The sequence below is a fragment of the Tursiops truncatus genome, chromosome X (genome assembly GCF_011762595.2).
Source record: "Tursiops truncatus isolate mTurTru1 chromosome X, mTurTru1.mat.Y, whole genome shotgun sequence".
NCBI lineage: Eukaryota > Metazoa > Chordata > Mammalia > Artiodactyla > Delphinidae > Tursiops > Tursiops truncatus.
This window is the reverse complement of record NC_047055.1, coordinates 1,032,303-1,049,382: the sequence shown is the minus strand read 5'-3', so window position 1 is coordinate 1,049,382 and position 17,080 is coordinate 1,032,303. Positions and strand designations below refer to the sequence as shown.

Here is a 17,080-nt window from a genome sequence, read left to right as displayed (position 1 = left end):
CACGGGAGGGAGGAGACGGCACCAGGGCCAGAGCCCGAGGAAGGGCAGGGACTTCAGTCCGGACCACTTGATCCCCAACCCTGGCTGGAGAGTCCTCCCCACCCTGCGCCTCCAGGCCCGGCAGCCTTCCCTCCCGAGTGGAGGTGGAGTGGCCCGGGCAGCGGCTGCCCCTTCCCTGGGGTGGGGGGCATCCCTGGCTCGCCTTTCCTGTCTCGCCTTCCCTCCCTTCCAGTTCCTCTCGTTTCTGGCTCTGAGTCAGCTTTTGACCTTCTCGGTCTGTCTCTCTCACCTGCCTGTCTGCCCTCGGGGACCCAGCGGGGAGCGTGGACCCATCCCTCCCTCAGGGGCTCCCTGTCAGGTTGTGGGCACACTGTGTGAACAGACACACAATAAGACAGCCTGCCGGTGGTTGCGGGACACGCAGGACACGGCCAGGTGTCTGGAGGGCGGGAGCGTTCCAGCAGGGTCCGCAGAGCAGCCGCTTGGCACTGCTTGTGTGGGAGGCAGAGGCCTTTGCTGCCGTCTTGATCTTGCCTCTTGTCTCTGGCTAGGTGAGTTCTAATCCCCGGCACCAAGGACCCCCGCCTCTCTGCAGACCAGGCCCTGGAGTCGGCACGGGAGGCGTGGGACCTGCGTGCGGGCTGCGGCCTCGCTCCCTGCCAGGGGAGGGCCCTGCCTCTCCCTCCCTCTGCAGCTGACCTGTGCTCGCCGTGGCTCCTCACACCTGCTCTCCCCTCGCTCGTCTCCAGGTATGGATAGATGCCGGGACCCAGATTTTCTTTTCTTACGCCATTGGCCTGGGGGCCCTCACGGCCCTGGGCAGCTACAATCGCTTCAACAACAACTGCTACAAGTAGGCCCTACAGCCCTGCCACCCCTGCCCTGCCTGCCCGTGGGCAGCAGGCAGTCTCACCAGCCCACACGGTCCCCTCTGCCCCCAGGGATGCCATCATCCTCGCACTCATCAACAGCGGGACCAGCTTCTTTGCTGGCTTCGTGGTCTTCTCCATCCTGGGCTTCATGGCCACAGAGCAGGGCGTGCACATCTCCAAGGTGGCGGAATCAGGTAAAGACGCCCCAAGCCCCAGCCCGGGCTCCGGAGCAGCGGCAGCTGCTGTCGTAACGGACCGTGTACGCGAACGCACACAGAATGACGTTCTGAGAAATGAGAACAATTCAAACTCAATTTGTCACATCACTCTGGGCCAGGAGGCTTGGCTGAGCAGCTGCGAGGCACAGCTGTGCAGCCACCTCAGGCCAGGCCACGTGGAGCCCCGAGCCCCCATCCATCTGTATCCAGGGGCCTCGGGGTATGTCCTCACACTTGCCTGAGTGTTGTAGAGGGAAAGGCCGGCCTTCTCTGGGTCAGTGGTGATCTGCGACCACAGTAGCTGCCGGAACCCAGGTACAGAAGGCTGAGCCAGACACGCCACTCATGAGTACAGGTCTACCAAGGGCTTGCGGGGACCTTCCAGCCCCTGGTATGGCGCGCGCGCGTGCAGACACACACACACACACACACACACACACACACGCGCGCACACACACACGCACACACGAGGGCTCGAGTGGCCCGGCAGTGTCTTGACAGAAGTGGAAAGGCCCTTGGCCACAGGGTGCCCTGGCATCGTCCACTCCTCTGGTACCGTGGTGCAGGGTGGAGGGGGACAGGTCGTGGGTGGGGGGCTCCAGGTGTCCACACCCTGCCCCTTCCCCCTCAGGGCCTGGCCTGGCTTTCATCGCCTATCCCCGGGCCGTCACGCTGATGCCTGTGGCCCCGCTCTGGGCTGCTCTGTTCTTCTTCATGCTGCTGCTGCTTGGCCTTGACAGCCAGGTTTGAGAGGGGGGACGTTGGGTGGAGATGTGACCTCCAGAGCGCCCTGCCCCTTCTCCCACCTGCCGGGAGGGACAGACCGTTGTGCCGGAGCCTCTGGGCCAGCTCGGAGGGGGGTGTACGGGAGGAGAGTTGGCCCTCCAGGGCCTCGCTCAGGTGGTGGCGGCGGAGGAGAGGCCTGTCCCTAGCCTCTGTTCTAGCAGCCACTCGGCCCTCCGCTGAACCCCTATTTCCCTAGCGTAGGGAGCGGGGCCTGGTCAGGAGGGGCGCGGCCCCGGGCCCCAGGTTGGTGGCAGGTGGCGGGAAGCGGAGAGAGGCCAGGGACAAGCAGGTGCCCCTCCCCAGGGACTCAAGGTGTCCCTCTCTCCCGCAGCGCTGGCAGCACCTGACGCAGCCCGTCTGGGGCCTCCACCACTTGGAGTACAGAGCTCAGGACTCGGATGTCAGGGGCCTGACCACCCTGACCCCAGTGTCTGAGAGCAGCAAGGTGGTGGTGGTGGAGAGCGTCATGTGACAGGTGCCCCGGCTCACATCACCAGCTCACCCTCTCGTAGCCATAGCAGCCCCTGCTCTAGCCCCCCACCCCCCCAGGGGGCTTGCCTTTCCCTGACACCTATGGGGTCTGCCGGGGGGGGGAGGGGAGGAAGCACCAGAGTGCTTATAACTAAAATAACTTTTTCCATTTTTAATAAAATGCCAAAAATATCACAACCCACCAAAAATAGATGCCTCCCCCACCCCCCTTAACCAAGCTGGTGCACACGCTGCTTCCCAAGCCCTGCCGCCCGCCCTCCAGTGCCCGCTACCGTCACGTCTCACCTGACCCCACCAGGCCCTGCCTGCCTCTCTCCAGGCTCTGCCCAGCACACCCCTGGGTGGCCCCTCACCCCAGGGGCAGCAGTGGCAGCTCGGGGAACAGGGGGACTGGAGAGCAGAGGGGGCAGGCGAGGGGGGGGCAGCAGAACCAAGGCGAATATTTCAGCTGGGCTAGACCCCTCTCCCCGTCCCTTCTCTAGAAGCTTAGAGAGCCAGCCAGCAAGGGAACCTTCGGTTCCTGAGCCAGTTGCCACCAGTAGCAGTTGTGTGAGCTTGAGTGCACGTGTGCGTGAGTACATAGGGTATAGACATAGATCTCTGTTTCTCAGCCAAGGGGGCGTCATCTCTTACCTGACAGATTGCTGTGCGCCTGCTCTCTGGGAACCCCTCCTCCCTGGGCAGGTCAGTGGGTTATCGTCATGTCACCCAGGATCACGCCCCAACCACACAGACCCACGTCCTGTCCCACGGCACCCAGGAGAGGGTCTCCCTCCTCCCTGGGGCCCCCTGTGCCGCCAGACTCCCACCCCACTGCCTGGGAGTGATGGAACCCCCTGTCTCTGCACCCCTGCCCACCCAGGGCCTTGTGTGTGTGCACGTTTGTGTGGGTGCACACGTGCACAGGAACACGTGGGTCGGTGCTGTGCACACACGGCAAGGCCGTGGTGGATGGGAACCCGAGGCTGCTCTCCTGTCAGCAGCATTCCCTTGCCTTAAGTGCGAACTCGACCGAGGCGGTCATTAAAAAGGGGTCGGGGACTCAGAGGCATCTGAGCTGTGCCTTAAAGGAAGAGCGAAGTTTAGATAAATGGCGAGGGTGGGAGACCGGTCAGTACCTTGACTTTTCTAGCGTCTTTATTGCGGACATTTCGCATGTACGCACAAGGAGAGAGGGTAGTGTTTTTAAGAATCCGCCTACCTTTCACCCGGCTTCAACACTTGTCAACGTTTCACTAGTTTATTTTGAAAATAAGGAAGGGTTTAGGGGTGAGAGTAGTGAAAATAATATCTCTTGAAGAGATAAAAGAAGAGGCACCCCTCGAAGCTTGCCCAAATAAAGGGGTGCCCGTGCACCCCTCTCGTAAGGGTATCACATGGCCCTGAAGCACAGGGCCCGCGTAGGGTTGCAACGGGATGTGGTCGGCAACAAGCGGCTACTGGCGTTTTGGTCGCTGTCTCTCTGACTTTCACGTCAGTTCTCTCTCCACATACGCTGAAGCTAGCGATCACCCCACCTTCACTTTGATCAACCTGGAATCGCCGTCTGGGTTCCCTGCAATGAACCCAGATGATAGCACCGCCTCCTGCCCCTCCAGGCTCTGCCCTTTCCTAGGTCTGAGGGCGCAGGCCAGAGAGCAACTAGGGCTGGACACGAGGGAAAATTACCCACGTGGTTCCTGCCCTCCAAGATCTGCCACTCCCATTGAGGAGTGCCCCTCTGGTGGCTCTGAGGGCCCCTCTGTGGCAGGAGGTGGGGTCATCCATCGTCTAGGAATGATGAGGGAGGTGGTAGGAGACATGAATTGAGGAGAGTAGGCAAGGTTGGGGTTTGGTGAGGAAGGTTTTGGGGGTTTAAACTATGAGGAAGTGTATTGTTGACCGAACACGAAGGCTAGAGGGAGGTGATGATGGTTGTGGTTGAGTTTTCCAATGAAGGGTCATCAAGGACCCAGACCCTTTCCTTCCTGACCCTTTTAAACAGCATGTGGGTGTTCTAGGCTTGGTGCTGGGTGAATGACTCCTGCCTATGAAAGAAGAGCTCGTAACCGTCGTATATTTTCTAAATAATTGGTTTTATTTTAGTCTTTTAAATAAGGTGCTCAACTCGCCAGCCTCATTTGTGAGCTCTTTTGTGCCTTATGCTTTGTCGTATCCCCAGTGCCACGGGCAGTGCCTGGTACCCACAAGGTGCTCATTCACTCATTCAAGAATTATTTGCTGCTAAGTGCTAGGATGCAGGGATCCAGGGCACCTTGCCCAGCCTGTGGGGTGGACGTGGGGTCAGCAAACACTTCCTTGAGATCGTAATGCCGGACCTGAGTCCCTGAATCTCGGAGGCTCAGCAGGATATTGAAGGCTTCCCTTCCATTAGCAGCCAGAGTCTGAAGCTGTTCCTATGCCAGAACTCACGGGAGGGCGGGGGTGGGGGGGTGGGGGTCAGCGTCCAATTAGTGCTGATTGAACACCTGTTATGTGCCTGGTGCCGGGGCGGCAGGTTAATCACAGTTCTTGCCTGCAAGGAGCCTCTCGGCCAGTCAGGAAGAGAGCAAAGCCCTTCAGCCCTAGGTAATGAGTGAGCGCACGGGCCCTCCCCAAGGCCGCCAGGAGTGAGCGGCCCTCGAACCCATGGCAACATGAGGAGGGGCCAGCTGGCCCAGAGGCTGGAAGCGGGGTAGGTCGGGAAACGCGGCGGAGAGGAGGGCGCGCAGGAGGAGGGTGGAGTGGGTTACAGCCCCTGGGCTGGCTCTGCCTTTGCCCCCTTGCCTTTATCTCATTTGGACTTGGGAGCTCGCTCCTTGTACTTCTAGCTCTTTGGCCGGAGAAGTGTCTGACGGTGCTCCAGAGTCTGGGTGTCATCGTCCGTGAAGGGGCCGTGAAACGTTCACTGACCCCCCCCCCCCAGAGCTGCTCCATCTCGGAAAGCGTCAGGGTTTGTTCCACGTGTGACGGCGGGAAAGGGGGCGGTAAGGTCCAGGCGCCCGCAGAACCACAGCGCAGCCCTCAGGAGGAGGCGTGGGGCTGCGAGGGCTGCACGGACATGACCGACTGGGCTCTGGCACGTGGACCCCCTCTTCCCGCTCCCCTTGCATTGGACTGCCGGCCTCGTCTGGTCGTGGCTCTCCAGGAGTCTCTTGAGGGCCCCCTCGACTTCCTTGTTCCTCAGACTATAGATCATAGGGTGGAGCACGGGAGTGACACTGGTGTAGATTAAGGACACAGTTTTGTCCTGTTCTGGGGCGTAGCATGACTTGGGGCGAATGTAGATGAATGTTGTGCAGCCGTAGTGCAGAAGGGAGACCAGCAGGTGCCCAGCACAGGCGGAAAAGGCCTTGCTCCTGCCCTCAGCCACGTGGATTCTGAGGACGGCAGCGATAATGAACCCGCAGGAGAGCAGGGTCAGCAGGAAGGGAACCAACAGGATGAGCAGGCAGACGAGGAAGACCGCGACCTCACTGGCCCGCGTGTGTGCGCGCAGGCCAGGAGTAGCACAGCGGGGATGTCACAGAAGAAATGACTGATCTCATGAGACTGACCAAAGGGGAAGAGGGATATCAGTGTGGGGAGGGTGAAGGAGAGCGCAAGTCCGCTGACTCACGCCAGAGCCAGCACCTGCAGACACAGGGTCCTGGCTATGATGAGTGTGTAATGCAGGGGCTTGCAGATGGCCTCAAAGCGGTCGTAGGCCATCGCAGCCACGAGGAAACACTCTGCCCTGCCCAGGGCGCTGAAGAGATGCATTTGCAGGGCTCAGCCCAGGAAGGGCATCCGCTGGCTCCCGGACAGGAAACTGGCCAGCATGCTGGGGACGATGACCCATGTATAGCCGATTTCAATGGTGGACAGGTTGCGAAGGAGGAAATACGCGGAGTCAAAGAGGGTGATGAGCGCAAGAGTCGTGTGCCCTGCTAGGGTGACAAGATGCATGATTAGAAACAGTCCAAACAGGGAGATTTGTAACTCAGCCAGGTCCCCAAAGCCCAAGACAATGAATTCAGAGCTCAAGGTGTGCTGCTTCTGCAGTGGGGCCATCCTGCGTTCTCCTCTGTCGAGCTCCTGGGCCGGAAAAGGCAGCTTTCTAGCAATTCTCTAAGTCGTGGGAGACCCTGGAGCCCTCTCCACAGATGGCCCTTGTCCCCATTCTGTGAGCCTTTTGAACTCTGCCTTCTGTTCAGCGAGAGCGGCGGAGTGCTCGCTCTGATGGTGACGTCACTTTAGTTCACCTGTTGAGTTATTACAGAAACGAGCCGAGATGAGTGAAGTTGTCTTTAACAGACCCTAACGAAAGTCCTCCTTCTGACTACGTTTTGAAGAGCGGCCTCAGGGTAGGGGTTGGGTGCTGAGCGTGATGTTACTTAGGTTGGAACAGAGGCCGGGCCGGCGGGGTCATTGACGCCGTGGGGAATTCCCGTGGGATGGAGGGTCCGGCGAGTTGGTCTTAAAGACACTTTGACTCTGTGCGTTGGCTATGTTGTCCCTCCCTCGCCACCGCCCCTCCCACCAAACTCCCAGGATTCCTGCAGCCTCCCCCGTTTCAGCTCCGCTGAGTCGCAGGGAGACCCCGGCTTACGTGTCACCCCGCTCTAGACACCTCTTCTGAGCCCTGGGCTGAGTCAGGCGGATTCTCTCTCTGGCTACCCCAAAAGCCTGTGGGCTCCATGATGGCAAGAATGATTTCTTATTTAGGCTCTCCAACAGTGGCTGGCACATATTAGTGTTACTGGTGAAGATCTGTTGACTAAAAGTCTGTTTTTTGCTCGTTTCTGCATCCTCTGCAGTCAGGGCAGAGTCAGACATTGAGTAGGCACCCAACACGTATGCTTGAGTTAATGGTTAAGTGAAAGCAGGGAACCTTTGACGTATTGGGGATGCTGAGGTCATGATCGTCCAGGGTGGGAGGAAGCAGGACAGAACTAGGACATAGTCGGCACCTTCCCAGACTTTGGGGGACACGTTTGCTTCTCTCTTCCCCGGTAGGACCAAAGATACAAGTAGGAGGCCTTATGCCTAGGCTTCGATTCCTTCCTGTGCATCCCTTTCTCACAGCAGAGGAGAGGAGAAGCTTGCTAAAGAGTCTAGAGATCTAACACATCGAGACTCAACAGGAGTGACCTGTTGAGGTCACTGAGATGGGTTCTCTTTATTTTCAGCGCCTCGTGGAAGTGGAGTTGTCACCTCAAGGACAGGAGCTCACTTAGGTACCATTTGGACCGGGGCCAAAGTGTGAGACGCGAAGTGTGTTCACTGAAACCTGAAAACCCATTCTGCTGATGGTTTTGCTTGGCCCAGACGGAGTTTGTGCTTCCAGTTTTCCAGCCCCTTGCATGTTACACTGACTATTCTTTGGGTGTTCACTGACCTAATGGGCGCCTAGAGTCTCTGAGCAGCACGGGTCCCTGGAGGGCCGTTTGCAGAGCCGATGGTCACGACGTCTTCCCCGGATGACACCTTCCCTGCTCCCAGCCCTGCCACCAGCTCCGCCTGGAAATCACACTAAGTGCCCTGCTCTGCCAGCGGTCTGAGTGAGGCCATCCTTTCCGGGTTCTTGTTTCTCTTCCTTGGACTCGGACCCTCGGCTCTGGCTTGGCCACAGCTGATCACTTCCACTCTTTTTTCCCATGACGGGGCTGCGGACATGTGGGGATTGCTTTGTTTCATTTGGGCCCTAAACCTTGAAAACACTGAAAACACAAAAATGAAAGTCAAAGACTTTCAAAGACACATGATCCAAACGGTTGAAAAGCGAGAAGTGAAAGTCAGTGTGACTTTCTGCCCCTGCTCTCCGAGAGAGCATCGCTCTCAGCCGGGGGGCTCACTTCCTTCCCTGCTTTGTCCGGTGCGTACAAACGCAAACACTTCACGCACACGCACACACTCACACGCATGGGCATACACACACATACACACTCCCACACGTGTACACAGAAACAAGCATGCACACACCTTACACACGCATAAACACGATCACATGTACGCACGCATGCACATTTGCACACGTGTATGGACACACACAGTGCACACCTGCACGCATACATCAACACACACCTGCACGCATATATGCACATGTTCCCACACTCACACGTGTGTGTATGTAAACGTTCACCACAGTCACACATTAAAAAAGCTGAAATGGGATCATATTACACATATAAACTTACTGCCCTTAGACTGCCCTTAGTGTTTTCACCGCATAATGTGTCCGGCAGAGGTTTTCAGTCAGCACATAACTGGTTTACTTCAATCTTCTTTTGTTTTTTTTAACATCTTTATTGGAGTATAATTGCTTTACAATGGTGTGTTAGTTCCTGCTTTATAACAAAGGGAGTCATACTTCAGTCTTTTAACTGCCGCATTCTACAGTATGGATGCACTGTAATGTCATTAAGTGTAATGAAATAATACAACAAACACACGATAACAGATAAAACCTATACACAAAAGTAAATAAAACATAATTAAAATAACTGAGACTTTAATCAGTCTTTCATTACTTCGGTGTTGCAGTGGTTTCTATTTGTTTCTTACCACACGCCACGGTCCAAAGCATAGCCCCGAGTGGAGCGCGGAGCAGCGGCCCCGCGTGAGTACGGCTCGTGCATCCTTCCTGCTCTTTTCTCGCGTGCCTGGAACGGCCCCGGAGAAGAGATCTGGTTTGGTTACCTGGGAGGCACAGATCAGCGCGTGAAGCGGAAAACCGGGGAGAAGCCCGAGGAGGAGGAAAGCCTATCTTCAGGGAAGCAGCGGCAGCGCCCAGTGGCCTGGACCCGGTGGCACAGCTTCCCACAGCCTGGCCGGTGGCTTTCCCGCCTGCCCGGACCATGGGGAGCGAGCCCTCGGAAGCACTGTCTGATGGCTGGAAGGAAGGGAGTGTCCTTAGAGGAGCTGCTACGTTGGCCCTAGAGGAGAGGTGGGGAAGGAGGCCGTCCCTGTGGTCCACCCCACCGAGGGGAGGCCCTTCCCTAGGTCACACAGCTGAACCCAAGCCCAAACTCAATTGCTCAGGTTTTCCTTGCCAAAAAAAAAAAAAGAAAAAGAAAAAGAAAAAACAGTCTAGATCTTGACAATGTTGTTTAACTCAGATCTGCTGAAATTGCGGGCCCACTGTGCCGTCACCAGTACGCGAATGGGCCTCAGGCTGATTTTAGAGGCAGAAAATGCACAGGTTTGCTTGGGTTTGAATCAAGCCATCAGGCCTTGCTAGAGAGGAGTGCAGAGTGGGCAGTGGAGCCCGAGATTGGTGAGCTTTTAAGCCCCCCAGCCCCCAAAGCTGAGAGTCTACAAGGGGACTTAATCAGGGCCATCGGGGATTCCATTTTTAATCTGCAAACTCTGAGTCATCAAAGTAGCTTCATTGAACGAAGTGGGGACTGAGGGTTATGGAAGCTTGAGAAAGCTACTACTCAGCTGACCCAGGCTTCTGTCTAATACTTTCATCTCCCCGGTTCTGGTCTAGGTGTAGCCCGATGTCCAACCTGCACCGTGCCCTGCATCCTCGTAAGGCAGGACCCCAACGACGCCTCGCCTACATTCATAAAGCCAGTCTTCCCCCTGCAGCCACTCTGGGCCTTCCTTTGGTTCACTTCCACGGCCCACAGGCTTGCTCAGAATAAACCTCCCTTCCACCGCCGTCCTTTGGAGGATAGCCCTGCCCGGGCCAAAGCCTCGGAGGGCTAGCTCGGTGCTGGCCTGCAGGCGGCAGTGGGACAAGGCCTGCCCCGCAGCACTCTGCCACACTCTGCAACCGGAAACAGGACCCCCAAGAGCCCTCTGGGTACTTAGAATTACACACACTTCCCCTTGAATCATTCCAGTCGTTTCTGCCTCTAATCATGACCCCAGAGGGGCTGCCAACAGTCCAAGGTGGGCCTACGGCACTTTTCCACCTTCCTCTCCCTCCTCCCTGGCCTGTTTCTCCTCTTGGCCCCAGTTTCTAATACAAAAGCTCTTCTGCCATCTAATGGAGAGAAGCACCGTGCAACTCTCCAGCGTCCATGAGTGGCCTGATGTGGCGGCAGCGCGGGGCTGAGGATATGCTGTCTTCCTCCAGCTCATGCACATGCCCACCTTAGTGCCAGCATTACCGGCACGTGGGGTCCGAAGGGAGGGATGGCAAGTAAGAGGTTTTAACATAAATTCAGCACTTTGGAAGAAAGGCACCTCAAAAGGGCCCTAAGTAACTGGGGCTGCCGCCTCTGCAAATCCCTAGATGTTCTAAGGCAGTGTCAGCGCAGCTGCCACACCGCTCACAGCCACAGACTCTGTGTGTCTCCCCTGGTTTCCTCGAGGAAAGAGATGCCACATGGAGATGCAGTGAGATACACTGTTGGTGAGCAGCGTCCAGAGGTCCACGTTTCCTCACCAGGGGGAATTTGCCAGAGGTTCTCAGTGTGGAGTATTTGGTCTCTTTCTCCTTCCCTTTCCACTCCCTCCAATGGCTTGTTCTGAGTCTAACTGTGTGGGGTGTAGGGAATTAGCTGTATTCACAAACCAGCCCTTACCAGTGTAGAGGCTTTGCTTCCCCATCTGTTGGGACTTTTCTTGTATTTCTCAAGTGGTTCAGAACTCCGGCAGGGAAGAGGTATGCTATTTATTGGCCCTTCTTCACTCCCCCAAATTCTCAACTTAAGTGCTAATATTTGTACCTAAGTTTCTTAGAAATTGTGCTGCCAAGGAGGCAGGCGTGCAGTCCTGAGTGGGGAGCCTCAGAATTCCCTTCATTTCTCAGGGAGGGAACTCCGCTCCCGCTTCCTCACCTTACGGGTGAGGAACCACCCGTGGAACCACGTGCTTGTATTCGGTTAGGACGTGATGATGAAGCAATCTGGTTGATTGTTCTTCCCTTAACAGTTCTTCCCTTAACAGTCTCTTCATGGTTGTTCTGATTTACTGAGGTATAGTTGATGTACAGTATTATATAAGTTTCAAGGGGCACAGCGTAGTGATTCACAGTTTTTAAAGGTTATAATCCATCTATAGTTATTATAAAATATTGGCTCTATTGCCTGTACTGTACAATATATCCTTGTAGCTTATTTATTTTGTACATAGTAGTTTGTACCTCTTAATCTTCTTAGTGACAGATTGATGGGTTCTCTTTATTTTCCTGCCTTGTATTTTGGCAACCACAAAGAGTTCCACAGTTGAAATTACCTGTAGGTAGGAAAGCATCGGATTTCTAGGACCACCAGGCACCCCATGCCCCTGATTTCCTTCCATCTGCTTCCTTCCCTCGGGGGAGAAGCGTCCACAGACCTTGGGGCCGGGATGGGTTGGTCTCAGCCAACCCAGGTTTTGGAGTCTGTGGGAATACCTTGTCACCTAGTTTTGTTGTGGACGTTACCCTGGGTCTTTGGTTTTGCTATCGTTTCCTGTATCTCTTTCTCGTTCTCCTTCGGTGCTGGGAGAGTAGATGAGGATTTTGTGAAGATTCAAAAATGATGTTACCACCTCTGCTGCCACCTTCCCAGAATCGAGAAACTGTATGACTTCTGGGTCAGAATGATTAATAAAGATATCTTAACATCGATACAACAAAACACAGAAAAATTAGACGTTCTGGGCAAATCGTGACTTGACATGGATCTAAGTCCTCTGTCCATGTTTCTCCTGAAACGACAAATGACGGGGGGCCGAGGGGCGCAGGAGAGCAGAGCTCCTTGGGGAATTGCACCCACTGACTGAGAAGGGTCAGGGCTGGAGGTTCGGCAGCCGGAGGAGGGGGACGCAGCCTTCTGGGGAGAAGTCCACCTGATACTGGTCGCATCTGATGATGTCAGGGCCAGAGCTGGGCACTGCCACGGAGTGGCTTTCTGGGGGGACTGTGCCCAACCGACCGACTGGCTACTGCCCTAGGATAGAAAAAGAACGTCTGTGCTGCAGTCGTCTTGGGCTCCAGCCTCACCACCCTCACTATCACTTGCTCCATGTTGAAGAGGACAAATCTAAAGCTGAGGGAGATGAAGCATCTTAGCTTCCCCGCAGCCACCCAGCCGGGAAGGGGTGGAGTTGAGTTGGGCCTCGGGTGGTCTGCCTGGCCCCAGCTCAGCTCCACCTCACAGTCAAGTCTGGCCTCAGTTTCCACTGTAAGCAGACTAACGCTTGACTCTTGTCTGCTTCACGTGTCTGTGTTTGGTCCCCTATTAGTCTCTAAATTCGTCCATACACCCTGGCACAGAGGAGGTATACAGCAAATGATGGCTCTCAGTCTATTAACGCTGGTGTGTGGTCAAGGATCACAGAGGCTGCTCACGTCAGTAATGTGGTTGGCATACACCTCTAATTGTTTCCCCTGAGGTTCTCTTGCCAAGATCCTTTTGTATTTCCTAAATCTCTCTCTGCTTAACAAGGGCCAGCACAGGTGACCCCCAACCCGGACTGCAGATCGGAAAGTTGGGATTCCTTTCCTGAGCCGTACTGTGAGCCATGTGACTCGGGGACGTGCCGCTCTCTCCCTAGAGGGTGAGTCTAGCTGAAGATGCGCCAGGTATGCTTGTCCTTTGTGTGTCCCAAGCGAGAGGACGGGACTTTCTTATGACCTATGCTGACTTCACTGCAGCCCTGAGCCGCTGGGCAATGGGAGGCCGGCCACAGGCTACAAGGGAACTCAGAGGCAGAGGACTCCAGAGTCCCTGGCAAGTTTGTGCCCAGAGGGACGTCCTTTGCCCCTGTCCCAGGTGGACCTCAGAATCTGGGGACCAACTAGTCAGGAAATGTTGATAGCTATGGAAAGAGTGCAAATTTAGACTACACCCCTGGGAAAGAAGGACTCACCTCTGCCCACATGTTCATTCTCTGCTGCGGTCGGTGCCTGCTCTGCAGAAGTGCAAGGGCGTTACTGATCAAGCATCCTGTCCCGGAAGGACCTACCATTGACTCCTGATATATACAGCTCTTAGATCCTCAAGGCTGTTTTAACACCTTACTATCAAGCTCCTCAAGGCACAGGTGATTGAGCCTACCGGCTTCCGTCTAAAGGAAATCACGCACAGACCAGAGACTACAGTTCTTTCCATTTCCCAGCTGAACTAGAAATCCAAACTTCAGGTAAGTGAAGACATCATGGTTGGCCAGAGCACTGTTGAAATCAGGCAAACAGGTTACGATTTGACAAGAGAGGGCTGGTGAAAATCTCACCGTGTTCATCCCAAAGCAGGTTTAATCTCAGGAAAACAAAGTTTGGCTCAAAGGCAGAGCAGGAAGGGGCTCTCCTTCTGATGTTCTCTACTCCCATCACTGAGCTGCTCAGCCCATCTCACAAAGGCAGTTCGTGGCAATTCCATCTCATGCCCTGGGGGCTGCAATGCCGTTTTCGGAAATAGATGCCATCTATGGAGTTCTCAGTGAAGAGCATGCTGGGGCCTTTTCCCCGGGGACGATGTTGCCAGTATCTCAATGGTACAGGATACCTTTGCGTGCGTAGAGGCTGCTCTCCTTAGTCCTCCAGACGGCTCAGTCTGCTCACACAGCGCCACTCCATGAGGCCAGAGTCAGCCCCGATGGCAACGAGAAGCCACCACCTTCTGTAAGGACTAGCCCGTTCCACGCCCCAGCACACGGCGCCAGCTTCCTGTGGAACCAGGCCCATCAGTGGCTTCTGAAAAGCTGCGTGGTCTTCATGACTGCCGTTCAAACCCTGGTAGGCACCCTGCTAGGGGTAAGTGAAGGCTTCCCAAGGCACAGGCAGGGAGGGGTAGCTTTAAATTATGAATATTCACAGTAAGCCAGAAATCACATCTTTGCCACTATTTAAACTTATGAACAATTTCCGATGCTAGCTTAAAAATGTGTGTGTGTGTGTGTGTCATAGTTTCACAAAATTCTTTTGCAGGGAAGTGAGCAAAATTGTCTGGAGTCCACTGACTGGAGTCGATAGGACCTTGGCTGCGGCCTTCAAAGCCCTCGGTGGAGGTGGCCTCAGGCCTCTCGTGTGTCTGCTCTGTGACCGGAGCACAGCAAGCGTATGTCCTCACAGGAGCAGAGGTGGGCGCTGCTTCCAGGACCCCGCACTGTTTTTAGAATCGAACGGCATGAAGGCACGAAAACCCTCATGTGGGAAGTGAAAGTGCGAGTCACACGACAGAGGTGTGACTTCAGCCTTGGGGACCAGCAAGGAGGGGGAGGGGAAGGCCTCTTTCCCTAGGACTGGAGTGAATCACTTTCTCTCTCATTTTCGTGTTCGGACCCTACAGTCACGAAGCGTCTGAAAAGCTGTCTGTGTCTGTGTCTGCTGCTTCTCTCATTCCTGCTCTGGGGCAAGAGTTGAAAGCCACTAGGAAATGAATAGGTTGTACTTGAAGCCAGTGGTTCTCTCAAACAGAGACACCAGAAGGCAGGGGCGGGACTGGTTAAAGCATTGCTGGGGGGACTTCCCTGGTGGCGCAGTGGTTAAGAATCCGCCTGCCAGTGCAGGGCACGCGGGTTCGAGCCCTGGTCCGGGAAGATCCCACAGGCTGTGGAGCAGCTGGGCCCACGCACCACAACTACTGAGCCTGGGCTCTAGAGCCTGCGAGCCACAACTACTGAGCCCCCGTGCCACAACTCCTGAAGCCTGTGCGCCTAGAGCCCGTGCTCCGCAACAAGAGAAGCCACCGCAATGAGAAGCCCGCGCACCACAACGAACAGTAGCCCCCGACAGCCGCAACTAGAGAAAGCCCGCGCACAGCAATGGAGACCCAATGCAGCAAAAAAAAAAAATGTCTACAAATAATAAATGCTGGAGAGGGTGTGGAGAAAAAGGAAGCCTCCTACGCTGTTGGTGGGCATGTAAATTGGTGCAGCCACTATGGAGAACAGTATGGAGGTTCCTTAAAAAACTAAACATCGAACTACCATATGATCCAGCAATCCCACTCCTGGGCATATGTCCAGGCAAAACTACGATTCAATAAGATACACGCACCCCTATGTTCAGAGCAGCGCTGTTCACAGTAGCCAAGACATGGAAGCAACCTAAACGCCCATTGACAGATAAACAGATAAAGAAGATGTGGGAATAGATACGATGCAATATTACTCAGCCATAAAAAACTGAAACAATGCCATTTGCAGCAACCTGGATGGACCTACAGATTAGCATACTAAGTGAAGTAACACAGAGAAAGACAAATATCATATGATATCACTTATACGTGGAGTCTTTAAAAAAATGATATAAATGAACTTATTTAGAAAACAGAAATGGACTCACAGCCATAAAAAACAAACTTACGGTTACCAAAGAGGATAGCAGAGGGAGAGGGGGAGAGATAAATTAGGGGTTTGGGATTAACATACATGCACTACTATATATAAAATAGATAAGCAACAAGGACCTACTCTATAGCACAGGGAACTATATTCAATATCTTGTAATAAAGTATAGTGGAAAAGAATGTGAAAAAGAATATATATATAAAACAATATGTGTGTGTGTGTGTGTGTAATGGAATCACTTTGCTATACACCTGAAACTAACACAACACTGTAAACGAACTATACTTCAATTTTATAAATGGTTAAAAAAATTTTAATGAAATAAATAAAATCATTTATGCTTTACATAAAGGTGCATTATTAGAAAGTTAAAATTTCTCATAGGGGGCTTCCCTGGTGACACAGTGGTTGAGAGTCCGCCTGCCAATGCAGGGGACACGGGTTCGAGTCCTGGTATGGGAAGATCCCACATGCCGCGGAACAACTAAGCCCGTGTGCCACAACTGCTGAGCCTGCGCTCTAGAGCCCACGAGCCACAAGTACTGAGCCCACGCACCTAGAGCCCATGCTCTGCAACAAGAGAAGCCACCGCAATAAGCCCGTGCACTGCAACGAAGAGTGGTCCCTGCTTGCGCAAAGTGCAGCAACAAAGACCAAAGGCAGCCAAAAATAAATAAATAAATAAATAAATAAAATTTTTTTCTCATAATGTCTCTGCACTAACCCCTATGAGCAGTTTTATGTGTATTCGTCCAGATTTTTCCCTAGGATATGCTAACCTGCATTTACAATGTTTTTTTACATAAATAAGATCACATCAAGTACCAATTTGGCTGTTTATAATTCTTATTCCATGAATGCCATGTTCTTGTCATTTGTACAATTCCCTATTGGATTGTTTGTCTTTTATGTACTGATTTCTAAGAGTTTTTTGGGTTTTTTTTTCACATTTTAAAGATATTTTCTTTAGCTTGCTATTTGTGTCACTGATTTTTTCCTAACTCGTTTGTCTTTTCATCTTATTTATGGTGTTTTGTTCATAACAGAGTTTAACATTTTTGTATAATTAGACATTGATATTATTTTATTTTTTTGCCTTCTGCACTTTGTATCCTGCCTTTTTTTAAATTTTTTTTTCTTTTTTTTTTAAGCTGCTGGGTGTAGGAGTTTATTAATTAATTAATTTTATTTTTTTGCTGTGTTGGGTCTTCGTTTCTGTGCGAGGGCTTTCTCTAGTTGTGGCAAGCGGGGGCCACTCTTCATCGCAGTGCGCGGGCCTCTCACTATCACGGCCTCCCTTGCTGCGGAGCACAAGCTCCAGACGCACAGGCTCAGTAGTTGTGGCTCACGGGCCTAGTTGCTCCGCGGCATGTGGGATCTTCCCGGACCAGGGCTCGAACCTGTGTCCCCTGCATCGGCAGGTGGACTCTCAACCGCTGCGCCACCAGGGAAGCCCTCCTGCATTTTTTACTATCTGGTTTATAAAGAATCATCCCAATTGATTCCCAATTTGATGCTTTC

General features: G+C 53.6%; 1 long non-coding RNA gene across 2 annotated transcripts; it reads left to right on the top strand.

Annotated features, from left to right (window-relative positions):
- The first annotated feature begins 723 nt into the window (after window positions 1-723).
- Window positions 724-1,843, top strand: LOC141277653 (uncharacterized). Of its 2 annotated transcripts, none has more exons than XR_012329392.1 (3): window positions 724-853; window positions 942-1,066; window positions 1,722-1,843. It is a non-coding gene; the product is annotated as an uncharacterized lncRNA (long non-coding RNA). The 2 variants fall into 2 exon arrangements; XR_012329393.1 differs by having other exon boundaries at window positions 942-1,405.
- The last annotated feature ends 15,237 nt before the right edge of the window (window positions 1,844-17,080 follow it).